The following is a 21,678-nucleotide window of genomic DNA, read 5'->3' as shown; positions in this document are numbered from 1 at the left end:
TCCTGAAAACAACTCAATTATTAATTCATCATAAATGTCTTAAGAATACACTTCTAGTGTCCTTTGGGAGATAATAAGTGTTCTTAAAATACTGCACAATTCATTACTTTATAGATCCTAAGCCCATTTTCACCACACTTACAGTAGCATGTATGTTAGCATGTTCCCTGTGGAAAAAAATCTGCCATGTGACCCAGAAGGCCAATGCAATTTTCATTTATATGTGCCTTTGCTGCAACCACATACATCACCTCTAGCGTTCCAGCACCAGCCCGCATGTGCTTCTTACTAATAATTCAGTGTGAGGTTCAGGTTTTTGCAGAGAAAATCGATGAACATCTGTATTACATGAAAGAGCATTCAATAGTGTTCAATGACATGGCTGTGGGGAAGGGACTACAGCACAAGCATTTCACAACTACATGTGCATGAGGTAGCACTTTCTTTACTGTAGCTAGAGAAGCATTACATTAAACATGGTACTAATTTCTGAATCTGAAAGGTGTTTTCCATCATATTGAGACTCTCCATGTAGTTATATATTTCAAATTTACGATGACTGACCAAAGGGGTCAGGTGAGGTGGATGATGTGTGGTTAACCCTCATTGATCATTACGATTATGCAAAATGAGGTTACCATAAGTGCATGTACTGTGAAAGATGATGTTCGTGCGCCAGCTTTCCATCATCAATCCAGAGTGCCAGTTTAAATGGACTGCAATTATTTAGCAGTTTGTTTTACCTTAACAGAAAGTGTTTGTCTCACATTCTCACACACACACACACACACACACACACACACACACTCTCACACCGTTAGCAACAGAGCTGCCATGCAAGGTGCTAGCCTGCTCATTGGGAGCAACTCTGGGTATCTTGCTCAAGGACATTGGTCAGGAGGAGCAGAGGGTCAAACTGCCATCCGTAGGGTTAATGGCGAACCCGCTCTACCCCTTGGAGAGCTGGCTTGTCTTCAGAGTCACAAGTCAGACCAGCTTTTTCTTGAGGCTTATGAAAGCCAAAGCAGTGGAGGTTCACATTTACCACTTGCTGAGCGTAGCGAGAAGTTGGGCTCTTGCTAGCTGCTTGATTATTTTCATCATTGGGATGCTGAATCTGTGTTTTCATGGGGCTCGTGAGGCTTTAGTTTACCCCAGGGCAAAGTAAGCGGTTGCTCGCTGATTACTGTCTTCACAGCATTCAGTCCTAGTTTAAAAAGATTAATTTGTGAAGGCTGTTTAGCTGTGTCAGTGGTCTTCCAGGCGTCTATAGAGTACCGGTGCTCTCTCAAGAGATTTGTGCCAATGTGGGTGAATTTTGCCCTGGACCATCTAAAGTTTTCTCTGTCCTAGAGGCAGATGTCTGCACATGTTCCTCACAGGCTCAGTGTCGAAATGAATGGTTGCAGAACGCTTGATGTCTTGTTAGCTCTCTGCAAAGACTTAGAGCAACTCAGGTAAAAACTATTTAACTCGATTGTGTTCATACTTCACATTGCCTCCATCTATTTAATCTATTTAATGCCACCCAGCCACTGTTTGGCCCACGTCAACAGTTCATGGTACTCTATGTGGAGAAGGCAGGCCCTGTGCAAGACCAGCTGGTATGTCTGTGAAATCGACCACAGTGTATTCTCAGAGATCGAAAGCCTCTGTAAAGCCAAACAAGCCCCATTAGGACAGATCAGACCCTCCGGCAGGCACAGGTCTCTTTGTCATACTCACAATAAGAGAGCGGATATCCAGTGGATATCCCACTGCCACAGAAAATACAAAATTGGGTGATATCATGCACTTCTCTTATGACCAAGACAGGGTAGCTCTGTGTTTGTGTGTCAGGACAAAGGAAGGGGAGAATGGGAGAAAAAACTGGTCTTTCGGTCTGGCAGCAACAGTGAGTACAGAGTTAGCCGGGAAAAGACATCCATTTATCTTGGTGGTGGTTGCAGGTGTCACTTATACAGTGGATATTTCTGAGAAAAGTCCTGGTGTTACCATCTATCTGCCATGTATCTCCAAAATGTAACTGTGATAGGTTAGATAAATCTCTTGATGCCAGGTGCTTAGCTGGAAAAATGACATGAAAATTGAAATAAAGCCCATACACTGAGATGCCTCAGCACAATCTTACAAAACTTTTCTCGCTATTCTGAATGAAATCCTACAGACGAGCCCCACAGAAGAATTTATATTAGTGATTAATAAATAATTTGGGGAAAACCTGCTCAACTATAAGAAGGCCTCAGAAAGAGAAAGGGTGTTTTGAGATTAAGAAGTTTTGACAATGTCTCCAAATGCAGCAGACTGGCAATATTACCTTAATTATTTACTTTGAAAATATACTGTACATCTGTTTTGCAAAAATAGGCTGCAGTAGAATGCATTTAACATAGAAATGAGATTGTTACTCTTCTGTGCTATTTATTGCTAATGATAAGAGCCAAAAATGTGACCGTACACATACTCAAACATGGAATCAGTGAGTAATTTGGGGACATAATATTGATTAGGGGGTCTTGATTTTACAGCTGCTTCGTTAGCCATGACATTTGTTTGCCTTACTTTGAATTATTTAACTTACCTGCAATTAAACCTTTCCTGTATAATGTTTTACCTGACTTGGACAGGCAGTGGGACTCCATTTGTAGCACTGAGAGGCCACAGCTTACTGCACTGTTGGCCACTCCATTGATGTCCTGTTTGCTAACATGTCTGCCTCCTAACAGAGAACGGCCAAATGAGGCCATCTATCTTAGTCCAAATGAAAACTTTTAGCCAGGTCAGTGGCAGCAGTGGCAACCAGCCAGCTGCTCGCATCAGATCATTAGTGCCAGGAGCTCGACTTTGATCTCCGTGAAAGGATTGAACTTACAGCACCCCTGTTCCTGCACAGCGGCCCCCTGCAGCTCCATCACCCAAACACACACACACACGCACATGCTCGCACGCACACGCACACCCTCACATCTGTAAGGCGGAGCAAAGCTTCTGACAGCTTCACTGAACAAGCAGAACCCCTGTGCTCGTTGGCTCTAGCTTTAGGCCACGACAGGTGGTGTTTGAATGGGTGTGTGTGTCTGTGTGATAACAAGGTTCAGGGACTCTCTCTTCTCTCATGTCTGATCTTTCCACTTTAATATCTATCATGCTGTATAACTTAAGGTCTTGTGGCATAACACTCAAAGCTCTGGTCAAAAGTTAGCTCGCTTTGTCCACTGTGGTTTGCATTATTACAAAACACCTATACAGCCAGTTCATTGTAACAAATATATATTTTCTTTTTTACAGTAATTTTCACTGGAACAAGCCAAGAAGTTTTTCCTGTGTGTGAGAGAGCTCTATAAATACGTTGTGTGATATTTAAGGTTAGCGTGGTGCACAAGAGTTATTTGTTTCAGTGAAAATAAACGATCAGAAGAAGAACAGTGCTTCTAGCTTCTGTTGGCATTACCTGTTTCCTTGTTGCTTTAACTCATACGACAGCCATTATTGATTAGAAGCAACTACAGTTCCCACGAGTCTTAAAGTACACTACATGGCGTTATCTGCTGCTTTCAAAAATATCTAAGTACAGACATTTTATATAACTCAGCATGAGATATTTTTGTTTAAAAATGTTTTGATGTGAACAAGAATTTAAGTTTCTGTCAGCCCAAACAGTGTGTGGCCTTTTGATAACACACGCATAGGTGAGGCTAACCAGGTTTAAAGGACATGGATTAATCAATTTTCCCCAATGTCCTTGCAACAAGACAATTTAAGGACATCTTCAAAACAGCTTTTGACTTGGGCTAATTATCAGGTCTCTTCCAAATGCCTTTGCCTCCGGCGGTAATGCAGACAGCGATATGATTCACTCAGCTACCTTCCAGCAGCTGCAGCAAAGGTGTCTTAAAAGCTCCAGTGGCAACAGGGATCTGAGAGGTGTATTGGTATTCAGATATGAGCCATTGGCTGCCTTCTGGATATACTAAATGCTGTTCCCAGAGGGGCAGCAGAGAATGCTGGAGGCAAATGCACCTTCACATCTCCAGCCTTCGCTGCCACCAAAGGCAGGAAACCATGATAGCATAGGGTTGGTGGTTTTCTGGGGGATTCAGTGAAAAGAGGGGGCGGGGACTATATCATAGCTATTTGTAATTATGTGCATTTTGTAGGAACCTGCAGAAAGCTGCATGAAATTGAGTACAAATAGGAAAGCGGCATGTGACAAAGAAATGAAGGTTTGAGAGGTTAGTAGCCATGTAAGATGCCACATTTCAGCCTGTAGGTTTTTAAACTGTACACAGTATCAGAATACCAGAGAACACTTTTGAATAAAATAGCATGTTATGTTTATATTAATTTTGGCATCAGAGGGTGTTTCACACCTTTTGATAAGTGGATTTCTCTCATGAAGTACTAATGATAGCAAACACTTGTTTATATTTGAGAGTTTATATTCCAGACTTAGCTCGTAAGAGGATGAATATCTACTTCTATGGTTCACAGCCCCATCAAAGCAAATCCAATCAATTACAGCCAGCCACATTTATATGAAGTGTATGAAGAGACACAGTCCAGGGTTAAACACACTGATTGAGCAGCCACTAATGATATATACATATATTTTTTTTCCACACAGGAAAAAACAAACAAACATTTTTTTAAGTAATTTCCTTTCATTGCAGTGTTAGTGAACGCCTATGTGGAAATTATTTTAGGGTTACAGACAGAAACACACAGCGAGTGGTGCTGTTAGGATAAATGGATGCAGTAATGTCTAATCGCTTGCTTTTTTTCAAACCATCAATCACGCTCCCTCCATCGAGAGAGTCAGCAGAATTTTTGTGCGAGAAATAAAAGCTCACCGCCTTCATGTCCCCACTTCACTGTCCTCCTCCTCAACATCAGAGATGAATCAGGCAAGTAGAAAGGAGTAAAGTGGATCTCGACAGCCATCTGGACAACAAACAGCAATGCAATGCACACTGGGAAGGAAAGGCGTTTAAGCTAATTAAATAGCAGCATCTCTATCCCAAATGGTCTTCTTTGCAGCTGACAAGCATGGTACCGCTTTTGTGCAACATGTCAGCTGCAGTGTGGCGTCTTTCCTGTGGACGTCACAGTGGTGATTACTTAAGCATGAAGTGTTAATTTTCTCAGGTTTCAGTTCTATAGGTTGTTGGTTTCATTACGAAAGCTATCAAAAGCAGCAGCGGCTGCACATGGAATGATAGCACCATATTGACAAACAATTTATCCTGTCACACAGAATCACTGAAGAGGCTTCGCTATTAAGAGCTATTAGGCTAAAAAGGGTTTAAATGTCCCCAAGTCATTAGCAAAACAGAGGCAATCTGCAGTATTTTCTGGACAAAAGCTGGTTTGTTAGTCGGCCGAAGGGCCGTTTCGCAAAGGCGATCAGGACATCTTGAGTGAAACTAGAACATGTTGAAAGAAATCCAAAGGGAAACCTATCTATCTCAAGACTCCCCAAGAAAGGTTAAGCAGATGTGACAAAACAAGAATACAATGCAGAGACGATTAAAATGTGGTGTCTGCCAGCCTGCACCTCAGGGGCCAGAGCCCACCATTACCACCAAGGATCATGGGGGGAAAAGGGAAGGCGGAGAGATAAAAGGGAGAGCAGTGTAACATTTCAATGAGTTTTGCATCACTTCTCTTGCTCTGGGCAAGGCAGGAAGCTTACAGTGGTTATAATCAAGAATCAGTGCAACAACACAAGTTCTTGACTCCACAGTGACGTCTAACTTGAATGGTGCTGTTTGAGGTTCAATGTAGACTAGAGCGTAACGATGTTGCTCACTTGTTGAGACAAAGTTATCCAGTGTAGCAGTGTGTGTGAACCTGTGAAGAATTGTGAAGATAACCTTCAAACACAGTAACTGATGGGGAAAAGGGGAAAGACAGCACTGGTGCTGCCTTTGTGACGTCTTAAATATGGCTGAAATGTGTTACTTTTCACACATGTGCCACTGTGCCACGTCTGCATAAGTTCCCTGTTTCAGGCTGCTGTGCAGTCAATTTAATGTGTCCACTCTCTCCCACTCACTGACCGCTGAACCCCAAGAGGTGGACTGCAGAGTCAGAGTTAACTGAGAGGTGCTGCATAGCAAAAGTGTGTGTCATGAGTATTTATGTGCACTCTGATACACTTTGCTTCAGCAAGGTCTGGTTCAAGCAGTGGCAGTGGCAGCAGACAGCGGTTCTTCTGGTGTCATCCTTAAATGCCACTGCTTGTAGCAGCTGCCAGTGAGATACATGGATGTATAATACATCCAGAGTGAGATGACACGTTAGTTGCTGGTGTTTGTGCAGCTGTTCCGACAGATGGATGCTATTGTAAAATACTGACCTGAGTGATTTTGACATGTCGCCTATTTTTGGGTTGACAGCGACAGAGCTTGGGATGGTAAACAGTTGAGTGGATGTAGCACACACAGCAACCCTTTTTTATCTTTAAATGACTGAATATTTGACAATGGGATTTAGTGCAGACAGAGTGAATGGGAAATAATATGAATAAGACTCTTTGCTGCTGTAAACACTAAGCAAACCTTCAGTCCAAAGCTTTTTCAAAAAAAGGAAAAGAAAACCACAGATTTGAAACTCTGTGTTTCTATCAAACAGGTGGGTAATTGCTTTCTTTGCAGCCCCTCCTAATTGCTGATGCTGGATATTTCAGCATTCACTTGTGTAATCAGCTTGCAGTATCAAGCTGATCACATATTGTTTTGTTCAGTCAATGGTTCGTGTCATTGTCAGAGAGAATTGAGCCTGTGAATGTTAAATTTGCCTGTGCAAAATTATGGGCCGACCGGAGAAAATATTGGTTGCTGAAATGAAACGCGCTCCCCTCTTACTGTTTGTCCTTGAGTCAGACACGAAACCCCTAACTACTCCAGCTGAGCTGTTCACTTATCAACGGCAGAAAGCTACGGCTGCGCTGGCAGCTTCCAGGTGTGAATGTGGACTTAGATGAATGTAAACAGAGTTGGCAGAAGAGGAACGCACGCTCAGTCAACTTTCTATGACTTTGAGCAGAATACTGTTATCCTCTCTTATATAATGTTGGCCGTAATATTCATTTCAGTTGTTTCAAGCAATGCAAATAGGAGCTGAAGTTTAATGCTTGTTGGTTGTGCATGACAAAACACACTTTTCTGACAGCTGGCTCATTCAATTTCTGTCAAACTTTTTTTTTTTTTTAACTTGTCTCCTCTTTTACTCTTTAATTTTCATGGTTGCTTTCAGGCTACGTTTTTGTAATCGCTCAGATTTTATTATTTTTTTTTATCTTGGTTGATTGCAGGGGGAGATGTTTAATAGAGATGGGTTAAATGTGTTTTTGTTTTCTTTTATTTATCAGTTATTTATAGTCTGGGGTAAGGGGGAACAGCTGTTTGAAAAAGGTCAAAGTTCAAAAGCCTTTTTGCATGCCTCTGTGAGTTTTTCATACCACACTCTGTTTCACATTAGAAACAAACAGCATATGGGCAAGCTGTAGAGCACACATGTTATTCAATTAAACTAAGTCATGCTTGAGACATAGATGATTGTTTTTAGAGTTGTGTAATGCTTGTTGTGTTGCACTGTTCGAATTGCCGGTTGGCATTTCCATCTGTCAGGCACTCTACAGACTCATTTTAAAAGGTTCATCAGATGCAAGCAGCTCCGGTCTGCCTCGAAATTGCACCATAAATAAATCACAGTTTTTAATCAGTCATCGCTGTTCATTTCTTTCCACATGGGTCCTCTAGATAGTCGAGAGAAGGCCATGCCTTTTGACACTGTGAGTACCAAACATACAGTATAACAAGAAAAAAAATCAAGAAACAAATCAAAGCAAATGTGATTAAACTCACATTTGCATCTAGAGGAATCTCATCAATCAATGCCGCCTTCCTGAGCATACTTCTAAAGGCCATCTAATGCCCAAGGACTCTGCAGATTTATTTTTAGGTTGAGCGTAAATAATTAAATAAAAAGCTCCTCAAACCCTTGACCTTTTGTCAATGCCTGTGATTTATCCTCTGACTTGACAGTCATTTGAATTCAATGGCTGTGCTCATTCCAACATCGGCTGTGACATTTATGTTTATAGATGATTATATCAGACAGCTGACAACATTTTTCACTCACGACTGTGACAGTGCAGCTTCAAGATAACGGTACTGTATTTGAGTGAGGGGAAATCGCAAAGTGACGCATGACCTTGTTGTTCTGGTTGTCGTCTCATCATTCACGTTTTGCTTTTTGCAAGATTTGTTACAAAGTTTAGACAGACACAAAAGCCATATGGATGTAACAGACAAAAAAGAGGCAAGAGCACATGCACATATATACACAAACACAGCCAGGTCACATAAAGGCACATTGCTTTGATTTATATTTATTCCCTTGAGGCTTGTGCTAGTCTTAACCGTAGCTGACACATAGCCTACTGTGAGTGAAAACATCCATCCATCCATCCGTTTTTGGAACTGCTAATCCTGCTCAGGGCTGTGAGGTTGCTGGAGCTTATTCCAGTATATACTGGGCAAGAGGTACACCTTAGAAAGGCACAGGACTGACTGATATACTGTAGATGAACACATTCACTCACATTCACACCTACTACACCAACTTAGAGCTTCCATTTCACCTAACTTGCATTTTTTAGGACCAGGGGAAAAAACCGGGGCACCCGGGAAAAAACCAATACATATACTGGGATAACCTGCAGACCTTTTTGCTGTGAGGTGATAAGGCCACCGCTGAGCCACTGTTCCACCCCTAAAGACAGGAAACATTTAATTTATGCTGAATGTAATGAAATCAAAACTGGGAGCACCTCTTTAAGTTTGTCCCAGGTTAGGAAAGTTACAATTAACTGGCTTAAATCCAGATATCGTCCCCACGTGAAGCAGAGTTCAGCATCAAAAACACACACATTTAACAAATACTCACACTTATACAACAAAGCAGGCTTGGTAGGGAGTAGACTATCCAGCTGTTATATAAGCAGCCCATATTCCAGATGCCTTCCCCCTCATCTCGCTCCCTGCCAGGCCAAATTGCAGGACAGGAAATTCCTGGAAGATGCCAGTCTACATTTAAACATCACATGGATGATACTTCCAGACTTGCGTCAGTGCTTTGTCTATAGTGTGTGTATGTGTGTGCATGAGGGTGTTTGTATGCAGTTTATATGTGCAGTGTGCAGGCATGTGTGTTTGATCTATACATTATTATAACTATAGGATGTGAATTTCCCTCATAGAGCAGAAAGGATAAAAGGGTAATTATTCACTATGTGATGCACATTCAGAAATCAGTGAAATGTCGTACTGTGTATTAGTGTGTGTGTGTATGTTTGTTTAAGCTAATGTACTGTATCAGTTTACCATATATCCATATGTGCATGATTGCCAGCTGTGTGCATAGTTGCTTGATCCTTTCCCTCTGCAACAGGATGGGTGCTGCATTCTTCCTGTGTTGCCCTGGGTGAGGGGTGCTGGGCAAATATATGTATGAGTTTTACCCCTGGCTGATTACTTAAGTTTTCTCCCTCTTCGGGGTCTCTGGATGGGGTTCCAAAGAGTCGCCAATCTGTCAGAGGACTTTGCTGCATATCGGTGTAGTGACAGAGACACATGGAGGAGATGATTCCAATGGAATGGCTTATTTGATCTGAATCAAAGTGATGTATTGTTATTGGATTTTTGAGCTAGATTAAGGTAGTGCATTTGTGTACCTGTTACCAGAACATCTTAAGCCTCAGACTGCTAATAGACTTTGTAGTTGAATCATATCATCTGTGACTGTATGACTTTAGAAATTCCTGAAACCACACTAATATGCTAAAAGGCTTTGAATATTGATGTCAGTGCTGGGACAGTGCTAATGGACTGGCAGCTTAGGCTGATTCTGTTGTTTTTTGGTCATAAGGGTCTAGGGTGATTGTTCCTCTTTTTTTATTTTAGCTTATTTTTTTAGATATTGCACTTCTTAGCTTTCTTGGAATAGCTAATACCAGGGTGCCGAGTACGAACTGTCAAACCTTTGAGTAAGGAGGAGCACTGCGAATCCCATGCTAGTTATGGGACCAGGTCTTTCATTCTTGCGAGAACATCTGAGCATCCTTGTGCCAGGAAAAGAGTGCAATCAGTGGTACAAGGGCTTGAAGTTAGTTTCCTTCCCTGGGTGAGAAGCTTGGACATCTGTAAGGGGCTTTGAGTAGAGCTGCTGCTCCACTGGATTGAAGGGAGTAAGCTGAATGTGGTTCAAGCACATGATCAGGATCCCTCCTGGATGGATCCCTGTGGAGTTAGTCTTAGAACACCCAACTGAGAGCAGACCCACAACATGCTGAAGGGATTATTTATCTCACCTGGGCTGGAAATGCTTCAGGAACTTCCAAGAGGCCCCAGAGGAAGCATTTAGGGAGAGCTGCTTGGCTTACCCTGTTTCCATCGGGGACCGCACCCACACAAGCAACAGAATAAGGATGAACAGAATACAGAGATAACATACGTTTAAAACTGTCGCTGGTGAAATTGTCTCCCAGTGTCCTATTGATGTCAAAAATAATGCTTCAACCTCTCAAAAAAAGACTAATTTGGCGTGAAAGTCTCTATTTATACGTCCAAATTTTTGTCCAAATCCTTTTATGTATTCAAAACACATTTCTAAATATACCTCAAAATATATACGGAATGTATTTTGCAGTATGTTTGTGCCTGTATCTTGTCTGTGTTCCCCCTATGGGAGTGACTCAGCTGTGTGCTCGGGTGAGTCACTGGGACCAGGGGGGAGTGGACAGCCAGTGGAGGAGATATCTAAGGCACGCAACCATGGGCCTTCAGCCCTGTGGGGAGAGAGAGATCCAGTTTTCTCGACTAGAGAGGTCTGACGCTGGAGCGACATCGCCTCGGGGGGCTCAGGCAGGCGCGGTCACATGGAGAGAGGTAGTGTGAAGGGCAGCGTGGTCGAGAGGCGTGCTCCACCAGCCATCTAGTGCATGCACACACATTTAGGAGCGTAAATGTGGATGTAAATACACACCACCGCCACTCAGGTAGACATATGCTGATACGCACACTGCACATTAATAATTTGTCAAAATGAAGGCTTAGATTGCTTCCATAATTTAGATTTTTAGTAATTTGAATGTGTCGGGTCATAATTTTGTAGAAAGCTTTACAAATAATCTAAATATTCAGTGTATATGTAAATGTGATGCACAGAAAAAAAAAAAAAAAAACATTCAATTTGAACTTCACGTCACACTGTTTGGCTCTGCATGTAGACTACTGATTATTGCCTCTGCTCTACAGCAAGTCTGTGCTTAGTCACTGGTCTTCTGTGAAGTCTAACTGCACTGATTGCCTATTAGTTGAAACCAAGACTAGACCAAGGGCTTATATGGTCATGGATATTGGTTTATATTTTGGGAGTTTAAACAATTTTAACAGGTGGTTTCTAAAATAGCATCAACACCAGAGCGTTGTTTTTCTCTACTACTTAACAGTGCACGATGAAGCAAATGTGTAAACACACCAAAACTTAAAACATTGTGGCAGTGCTTTCTGACAGCCCTTTGTGTGACCATCCCCTCAACCAAGATCTGACAGATCAGATCATCTGCTCAGCCGATAGATTGGAAAAGGCAGCTGCCGAAGGTATTGTACGACAAGCAGTAGACTGTGCGTGTGTTTTGCTGATGTATGTGTGCTGGGGTATGCACATATCTTTCATGCTGTCACAGCATGTTTCATCTGCCAGTGTTTATATCCACATATGCTCAAAGGTTTATTTTGCATTTGTGTGTTTTTGAAGGTCTCCATATGAGTTTGTCCCTATATCTGCAGATGGTATGTGTGTGTGCAGTCGTAATCTGACTCGGTCTAAATTAGGGCCCATACATTTGCCACTTGATGGCAACCAATTTCTTGGGATGGCAGCAACTGGAAGAGAAAAATGACAAATGAACCTGTTGACAAGATGTCTGAAAACTCATCTGATGAAATGCGAGCCTTAAGGTTTAGACTCTGTGTGATGTCAATACAAGTGTCCCTGCTCAGATAGACCACTTCATCCTGCAAAGCTTTGGACAGGTCTTTAGTAGAACTCCATCAGTCAGAGCAGAATGTGTGTTACCTTAATCTTTGTTGCAGTTGGAAACGTTGCACATGTTGGCTGTGGATTTCACAGTTTTTCACTCAGCCAGTCTGTGATCACTTTACAGCAACGGAGAAGGAACAACCATGTCGCCAGACAAGAATGTCAATATTTGAGCGTTCTGTGAAATCCTGGATTACATTAAAAGACAAGTTTTTGTTTTTGGACTTGCATCCAATTGCAAAGCATAGTTGGTTATGCCATTGGTTATCAGTTAACTATGTTTGAATGACTAAGGAAAGAGAAAGGTTTCAACGTTGGCATTGTTCAGGTCAGGGATCGAAGCAATTCTAAACCAGTGGACCGCAGAGCGCCATCTAGGGGTCTGCGGAGGCAGTGGTGCTACCAAATTGTTATTGGAATTAAAAACATTTTGGAAGTTTGGTGATATGGGAGACAGCCCTGCACCAGTTAAAGCTCCAAATGTATAGTGGGGACATATGAGCCTGAATCCATTAAATCTGGAGTCATAATGGCAGGAAGTGATGCTGTGCGTGTTGAATATGATGAAATTCTGTCACAGCCCAGTTGATATCTTCTCCTTTCTTTATCATGTTATATTCTTTTTTTCATCATTTATTTGGGACAGTGACCCGCGTTTGCCTTAAGCCACAAAAGACATAGAATCCTTGTTGTACAGATGCTTACTTGCTGTACGGTACTTTACAGTTATCAGCATTTAAACCCATTTTGTGGATTGAGATCATTAAAATTCTTGTACATTGAGATTTATTTCTTTTAAGAATTCACATCATTAAGAGACAAGCTAACCAAGCATCACATATTCTGTCAATTAGCTTGAAGCTACACATCCTGATGACAACGGATAAGGTCAGAGCATCATATTCCTTATTGTGAACAACTGTGTGTTTGTGTGTGAGAGCTCTCAAATGTCTCACTGTTACACCATGTTTGATTCTCTCCAACGATTTATATCTCAGTACAAGGTGATGTGGGTTGTGTTGGGGGAGGGGGGCGATGTGTCTAACATTGTGTCATTCCTGTCTGCACGCTCCATCAATCCTGTCAAAGCTCATTGCCACAGTTCATCTCGAAACCAAACTGTGAAACAGACCTTGTAATGGTATTGGCTTGACTTATCGGGCTTTGATTATGTCTAATAGACACTCAATGCTGAGCAAACAATGATGTGAGGGGCCGGGGCCTCATGCTTCACTCAGTCTTATTTCATTACTCAGAAATATCAGTCAGATACAAATGGTAAGGACACAAAAACGTGATGCTGCGGCTCAGGAGAACAAAATGTGAGGATACCTGCAAGACCAAAGAGCCTAGATGAAATGAAACACCAGAACAGGTGGCTGCCCCACAGGGAGACTGAGAGCTAATGTGTCTGCACTGCAAGTAAAGTGCAGATAATTTGAAATCACAGGGAAAACTCTTAAATCTTTTATCATAGCTGTAAAACACTTTTTGTAGGGAATGCAAAGTAGCTTCTAAATAAGGAATGTCTAAACTTTTCTAGGCTGTTTTAATCAACATCAGCCAGACTGTACTCTTATCTGCAGTGTAACCCAAAGCAACAGAGTGTTCTAATTTCACAGATTTAGTCACAGTGATGAAGTCAGTCACTGTGAGAGATTAGAGATTTAAACATCTCTACACCTGCAGCTTTCTCTCCCTGCAGGGCCAGCATGCTAAAAAGGAACAGAGTAGATGCACGGGGTCCATGAGACTCTGAGGGGGAGTAAGAAAGTGGGATTATTCATACAAAGAAGCTGAATGACTTTTAGTTTCCCAGTACGTGGCTACTAATCTTCTGGACGTGACTGCAGAGTAAAGGCATAAATGAGTTCTGACAGGATTGTAGTCATAACACCACATTATAACTTCTTTAATGTCTGATGTATTTTTTTTAATGTCTTTAATAATGACTCTCAGCATTGCCAGTTGTTCTAATTACTTCTGACATTAAGCTTTGACAAAACATTGACTTTACTCTTCATGAAGTACAAGTCAACTTGTTGATATCACATTACTTTCGTCTTGTACTGTCAATGACCCCAAAAGGGGATGCCCTTCAACCCAGAACCCTCTCATGTTATATTAAATGCTAGCTCAAATGCTAACTAATGGAACTTGCAATTAGAAAGAGTACAATTATCAAATCACAAGAGCCACATTTAACTTGGGCAATAACCAGCTGCAACTGTCTTATCCACTGGCCGTGTTGACAGCCTTCGCTGGGAAATGCAGTCAGCTGCGGCTAATAAATGTTCTGAACTAGAAAATTAAAATCTTGATGGTGTCTTTACTATTGACACTCATCCACTCTGTATCATGTTGATTAGTTGAAAACATAGATAGTGGACCATTCAAAATGACCAGTGTTGATTGTTTGTGTAGAACATGATCTATCTGATCACATCATGCTGTTTTCAGACAGTTAGCCACCAGCTGGCTCGGTAGTAAATGTAAAATTAAATGACTGACAGCTGGCAGATGGTGAATTAAGCACGTCATATTGTTTTAAGCCTTAAAAGCTCCGGACTGCTGTTTGGTTCTGTGAGGCCTCTCATCCTGTCAGTCTGCTAAGCTAACGAGACCAACGGCATGTCCAGTGGTTGCTATCATTACTTTAAACGTCATGATCATACCTTAATAAGTAGACATTTAAAGTAATATCTTACTAAATTTGCATTTGATTGGTAATGTCGTTTGCCTAAAACAGTGCCTCTACATTGAGGTTTGCCTGTATCATTATTTCTGATTATTTTCATGTAGAAATACGACCAATGCTGGTGTTAACTGAGGCATTAATCACAATTTAAACAGCAACTGGCCAGAAAAACCATATTTGCATATCTTCCTCAAACTGGTCAGCCTTTATCATGAAATTGTATTTCGTTGTGAGAACATAAATCGACTGAATGTAAGAAATCCAAGCCAACCTGCACCTGCCACCGAGCTCCTATAGCTGTGATATAAATAAACATGTATGAATACCGTGAAATCCCATTTGAAGTTGGTCAAAGCCAGTCAACCATATGTGCTACAGTATAATCTGAAATAATATGCATGTTTCCCTGCCTCCTGCTCCCCAGTGCTTTCCTGCGTCGAGAGCGAGACCTGAGGCTTCCTTGACAGAGCTGAGACCTTAAACAACCTTATTTTATGCTGTATGTGAAATGGTGAAGACTTCAGCCCAAGTAACAACTTAACAACTTCAACCCCACCTCATACTTCAGATATGATGAATCTTTAATGGTCCCTGAGGGGGAACCAGCTCAGCTGCATCAGCAAATAGCAACAGGATCCAGCCGAGGAAAGTAGAATACAAAATGGAATGGATAGAGAGATTATACATAGAGCGGTAGATGGATGCTATGGGGAAGGTTTTTTGATCTCACTTCCTAAAAAGTTTACATTTTGCACCAGTACTCTATACACAGAACAAAACTGAGCCACATGTGCTGAAGAAAGATCTGATGCAAAGCAGTTTCTATACGCTGCACATTGCTCGCTTTCCAACCGTGGCTGTTTGGGAAGTGCTGTGGTACGGTCTTATTGCTGCTGGCGAAAGTGTGATGCTGAAAGTTGCACCTTGGCAGGATGAGCAGAACAATGAAGGTGATAACATTAGTGGGTGTGGGAGATGGGCACATTTCTGCACAGGATGCAGTACAGTCCTTGTTCTCACCTCTGTTGCTGCCTGCAGGGTGTCAAGCTCAACCCGACAACCCATCCAAAGTTTTCCACTATTCTGGCTCCTCAGCACACAAACACAAGAAGTGAGAAATGACAAAAATTGATACTCACGTGTGTGCGCATACTCAGTAGTGCTCGAATATATGACTGAATAATAATGTTAATCACTAAAGAATGTAAAATGAACAAACCAGTAAGGTATTATTGCAGTCTGGGTGCAGAGTAGATGATTCATACACCAAGCAGCACAGCATAGCAAGATTTTGCACCATAAGATTTGTTGATGTTGTGTGATTGTAACAGCATCACGTGCGTTCTCCTGATTTGTCCTCTCGTTTTTATCCCAGCCTCTCTCTGTGCGTCTCTGTAAAAGAGTCGAACAGGTTTGCGGTAAGCAGATGTAAATTCTGCTGAACCTGTTGTATTTGCTATGAGAGAGCTGGTCGCATTTGGCTAAGTGCTACTGGTGTATCGCCTGAGCCATGACCTTGTGATTCAGCTGTTGGGTGTTTTTCACCAGCGCCTAAAGTGTAAATGTTCTGCTTCAACATTAGACACTTGCTGATGCCATTTCTGGACTAAAGAGAACACATGACTTGTCTTTCTACATGCACTTTTATAATATTTTAATAGTAGAAGACGCACCAGTAACATTTCGTATTTCTGTGTTTAAATTTACATTTAATTGATGTTGTACAAACATTTATGTGAAGTCCAGTGTAGTAACATGTAAAAGCATTTTTTTTTTTTTTTTTCCACATGAAATAGACACCAACATCAGTATAAAAGGAAACAACATACGTTTAGCTAAGCTTACATTTTATCCCAGGACTTATGTTTTGTAGTATTCTTAGTATTAAAAACGTCTAAACCAACATTGATCTGTGAATCAAACTTGAACCTTAAACACATTTCCAAAGCTTCAGGCAGGTCAGAATAAAAGCAATGAGTAATTTTACTGAAGGACCATGGGAAGCCTGGAGCGTGCAGCTCAAAGCGTCAGGGGTCATTGAACTTAAGTTCCCAATAAAGCCTGTGCTTTATGGTGCTTTCACTTCCTGGTCAATGTACCCTGTCTACAAAAAGACATTGCAAGGTTGTCATGCTGTGTGAGATGTTTGCTCTTGCATTGAAAACAAGGGTATTTTCTCTACTGTTTTTCAGATTTGTGCTCAAGAAATAGTGAAAAAGAGGTCCAATAGTATTCTTACTCTCAAGTGCGTAACATTTGTAATGCACTTTTGACAAAACATCAGCACTCTGCACACTTTAGATAATTTCAGTGGCATTTAAAGGTACAAGTGCTGCCAGTACGGCTTGTTTTTCTTTACTCTGTGTTACCAGAGGCTCAATTAACAGCTAAAAATAAAGGGCTTTTCAAACCTGAAAACACAACAGGGATTCTCTGAACTCAGAACACCTAGATGGCATTTACACTATGTTTTGGGGCTTTATTGCTTGACTGCAGCTTTCTCAGCCTATCACAGTCTGTCATAGTAGTTGCCCCTTGCTCGCAGCTCCACAGGAGCTCCTCCCACCTCCCACTTCACCAAATTTGGTATGCAGTAGTTCAGGAACTGGTAAGATCACTGGAAGCACAAAGCAAAGCTTCAGAAAACCTCAGGGTTTTTCTCACGTGATTTTCACACCTATGATCACATAACCCTGTCTCCTGTTTAACTATTCTGCATTAGTGATTTATGTTCAGTGCATGTGGTTCAGCAGAATGTGAGGCTGGTTGGAGAGGTAGCTTGAAATGCTTGAAAAAAAGGTAAATGTAGAACAAAGGGAGGTACAATTTATAAATGACAGTGCAGCACATGAAAGAAAGTGCAGGATAGCCGCACAATAAATTACAAGCAATGAAAAATAAATGCAACAATGTACAGAAAGATGCATCAGTGTTACAATATGTCCATATTGCTTTGACATGGTGGTTGGACTGTAAACATGAGCTTCAGAGACTTGTAGCACCATCGTTACTTTCTTCATTTAGCTATAACCTCTGTCTTTATCAGACCTTAACCAAATGGTTTAGGATCTGCAGACACTCAAATATTTAATATTTATCATTCATATGCCTTATTGACGGTGTCAATGCAGCCTCACTTCAGCAGTAAACTCCCGGTTGGTTAATCACATCTTGCTATTGTTCAAGTGGGCAGAAAGTTATGGATTGAGGCTTTAACTTTACCTGAATCACATGTTTATTGACCAAAATAGTTGCATATATTGCAAGTATATTTATAGGAGACATGATTCAAGATGACTTTCAAAATAAGAAAAATAATAACTGTCTTTTGGATCACTGTAAAATATCCCATCTGAATATGTGCGGACCGCAGGCAGTTGCAGCTGTAAAGAGTAAAGCTGGGTGGGAATTTAAAAAAGCATGAATGTCAGAGGTCTCTACAGGCATTAAAGTCTCTGCTAATTACCAAAGTGAAAGTTCTTAGTTGTCTTTGACTCACCCTCAATCTCCCAATTTGTCCCTTTTGGCCTTTTGAAGTTGGAGATATTTAACGCTATTATGAGATGTGGGGCTTGACAGAGGGACAATGGTTGGTTAAGTTTCATTTGTTCAGTGAGCGACTTTTACACACGGGACTTCAGAAATAAACAAATACAATTAACCATTTATTGCTTTCACTGGTGTGAGAAATGACAAGAATTGATACGTGTGTGTGTGTGTGTGTGTCTGTGCAAATGCGTACTCAGTCGTCCTCATGCATTTAGGATCCTATTCCTCATCTGCTTCAGATGATTGTGGATTGGAGTATCTTGACAGTAAGCCCTGGTAATTAATCCCTGTTTATACAGAGTGTCTTGGCTAAAGGAAGAAGTTACGCAACCAACTCTCCGTTACCCTGCGCACACTGTTACTGAGCCAAAGCAGATTACATTTGAGCTGTTAATGAGGGGTGCGGAAAACCAGGCCGAAACACGCACGCACAACTAAATACATGTCCCAGACAGAGGCGGAAACATCAGAAAAAAATCAGCATGCAGCTTTAAAATCACACACATGGACACTGGTGGTCAGTCCCGTCAGCCCTCTGTGCTAACACAGGGGGCACAGTCTAAATTAATGTGAAAGGTCAAATTATTTTATGGCTGACATTTTACAACGTGCATCATTGATTGAGCAAGTCATTAAATGTCATCTCTAATGAAGTCTGTGGTATATTGATGTAGCGGGGTGGTATCTTTAGTATCCTGACTTTTTAAACTTGTGAGAAGAGGTCGCTATCATAAGCATGACAGACATCAAATTTCTTAGTGGCTGTTGTTCGTTTGATAGGTGTGGATGAATCGATGGCAACGAGTCTTGAGATTTTGTAGTTCACTTTGAAGTATTTATATTAAAAAAGCTGCACATTTTTCAATTGCAAATGCGAAATGCAAAGCTGCACCATATTAATGCTGACAGTTGGTCCACTGAACTATATTTGTCCCTTTAATTCCCTTAACTCCCCTTACAATTTGCTGTATGCCTCTTGAGTCAGTCTGTGTTTCGTCATGTAACTGAAATGCCTCTATCATCTCCTCACAGAGCCTCCTGTATATCCACTGCAGGGAAACAGGTCACCCTTACTTGGTATTTATGTCCTTTGACACCCCTTCCACTGTTTAGGAGGCTATCTTGGCAAACCTGACATCCACATATGCTACAAACAAAGACTGAAAGCATTTTCTTTGAGTGCATCTTTTGCTGCTCTACAAAAGGATAATTGGGACTTCAACAGCAAAGCCCTTACATGCAGAGCACACATCATAGCACATGACCCCAGGCACCCCCTCAGCCCATTCTTCACACTGCTCCCAACCGGGTCTAGATCCAGATCCCTGGCCTGGAAACAACCACGCTCTGGCAGGAATTTTGTCCCCTCTGCTGTAGCATCACTCAACAAAACACACCATAACTGCCATGTGTAGACGCTGTGTTTATGGGTATGTGAGTATAAATGTGGATCTATTTCATGTCTTTCATGTAGTTATGTTGTGAGGTATAATATGTGTATTTATGTGAGGCTCTGTCCAGACTATGGTCATAAATTTCCTTGGAAGCAGACAATAAGGAATCTATCTATCTAACCTTGACAGGCAATTGGCTGACATGGGAGGGTCGTCAGCTGATGCAGCTGTCCCATGTGTTCACTCTTTCTCTCTCTTCCAATGACTGACATCCACCTTGCATCACTTCCTTTTGATTTGCACCCTCGACTGCTCCACTGCAACCATGCACTGCTCTCATTTCTGGCATTGCTGACTTGCACACCCCATTGTTTGTTTTGGGCAAACATCAGCATTAGTTACTTCGATTTGTGTGCTAGTGAGCATTTATGGCAGCAGGTTGGTGTATGTGGAGTTGACTTGGAATAAACTGCAGTGGTCATCTTCATTGTAATGCAACATGTTACCCAATGTAACTGTGTTGCAAACTGATGTGGTTTTAATAGTTTTTGGTCATTTAATGAGAAGATTAAGCCATAGCAGGCTTTGGATGTACAGCTAATACTTGTTAGCCGGATCAATTCATTGTTTCTTCTGGTCTTTTCATGATAGATGTAAAGAACATTAAGCTGGCTGCAGTATGTTGCCTTCATTTTAGATAAAATAACAATTAAAAAATCAGTCCCCATCTCGAGTTTACTGATAGCTGTCCACCATCTGTAGACCACATCACTACTGAATGTACCGACTTGGAGGCAGTATATTCATGACGAGGTGTCAGTATATTCATATTCTGGGTATCTCATTGCACACAGTGATGAAAGCAAGCGGGTGAAGTCCTAAAAAGTGAGCCATGTGCAGACTGCATTATTCATGCAGGGCTCCCCGCACTCCCAGCTCTGCACTCGCTGAAGAGCTTGTACCTCAGCTGATGAAAGGGCCAGCTCTGACGGCACGGTGCTGTGGTACATTGCAGACGGTTGTGTAATAATCAGAGGGATTCACTGGCTGTCCTTTGCAGCTGCCACCCTGCCCAGTGGAGGGAGAGGTGCCAGCACAAGGGTCCATCAGCCAACTGCTGCTCTGTTTCGAGTGCACTTTCCTGGAAGGAAGAGAGTCACTGGGCAAGACTGGAACAGGCTGTGCTATTCCTGTATGAAAACTGTCCTATTAAATGAAAATATGCTTTTTGGTAGAGTTATGTCATGCCTAAACTAATGTCCTTAGCTATGTCCTGAAAGGCAGCTTGTACTAAAATGACCCTTGTTTATTTGTGGTTTACAATCAAGCTTTAAAAGTTGACAATCAAAGTACAAACGTGAGTCTCATTATTACACCATAGGTGAAATACATGTGCGTTCCAACAAATATAACAGCCACCCTCTGCTTCTTCCATACTTGCGGTGGCTGTAGGGATGCTGGGCACCTCGTACATCCAGATGAGTGACAGGCACAGCAGGACGGGACTTTTTATATGTGTTTTGCTTCCACAAGTGGAAATAAACATGATTTCTATCCATCCTTCCTGGACAAGACGCACATATTAAAATCAAGAAGCTATTAAATGTCTCAGAAAGTAAATTTTAAACATGTAATTAAAGTGACCCCTTGACACTGAAATTGGATAAATGCATTTTTTCAGTCGACTTGAATTACAGCTTGTTAAACCACTCATCGCCTGAGAGTAATTAAAATCTGAAGTTTGAAAGTGGCCATGTAGTGTCCACTCCAGGACTCCCACAGATTTTATGTTTTGTGTGACAAATTCTCTGACTTACCTGGATCAGTATGAACTGCTCTGGCTGGAGTGGAGGGTAAACCCAGGTATCACTCACCACTTGTCTACTCACAGCAAGAACTAATCCACTTTGACTGTTTAGTCTAACATAA

The sequence above is a fragment of the Chaetodon auriga genome, chromosome 15 (assembly GCF_051107435.1).
Source record: "Chaetodon auriga isolate fChaAug3 chromosome 15, fChaAug3.hap1, whole genome shotgun sequence".
NCBI classification, from domain to species: Eukaryota; Metazoa; Chordata; class Actinopteri; order Chaetodontiformes; family Chaetodontidae; genus Chaetodon; species Chaetodon auriga.
Note: the sequence above shows the minus strand (reverse complement) of the source record.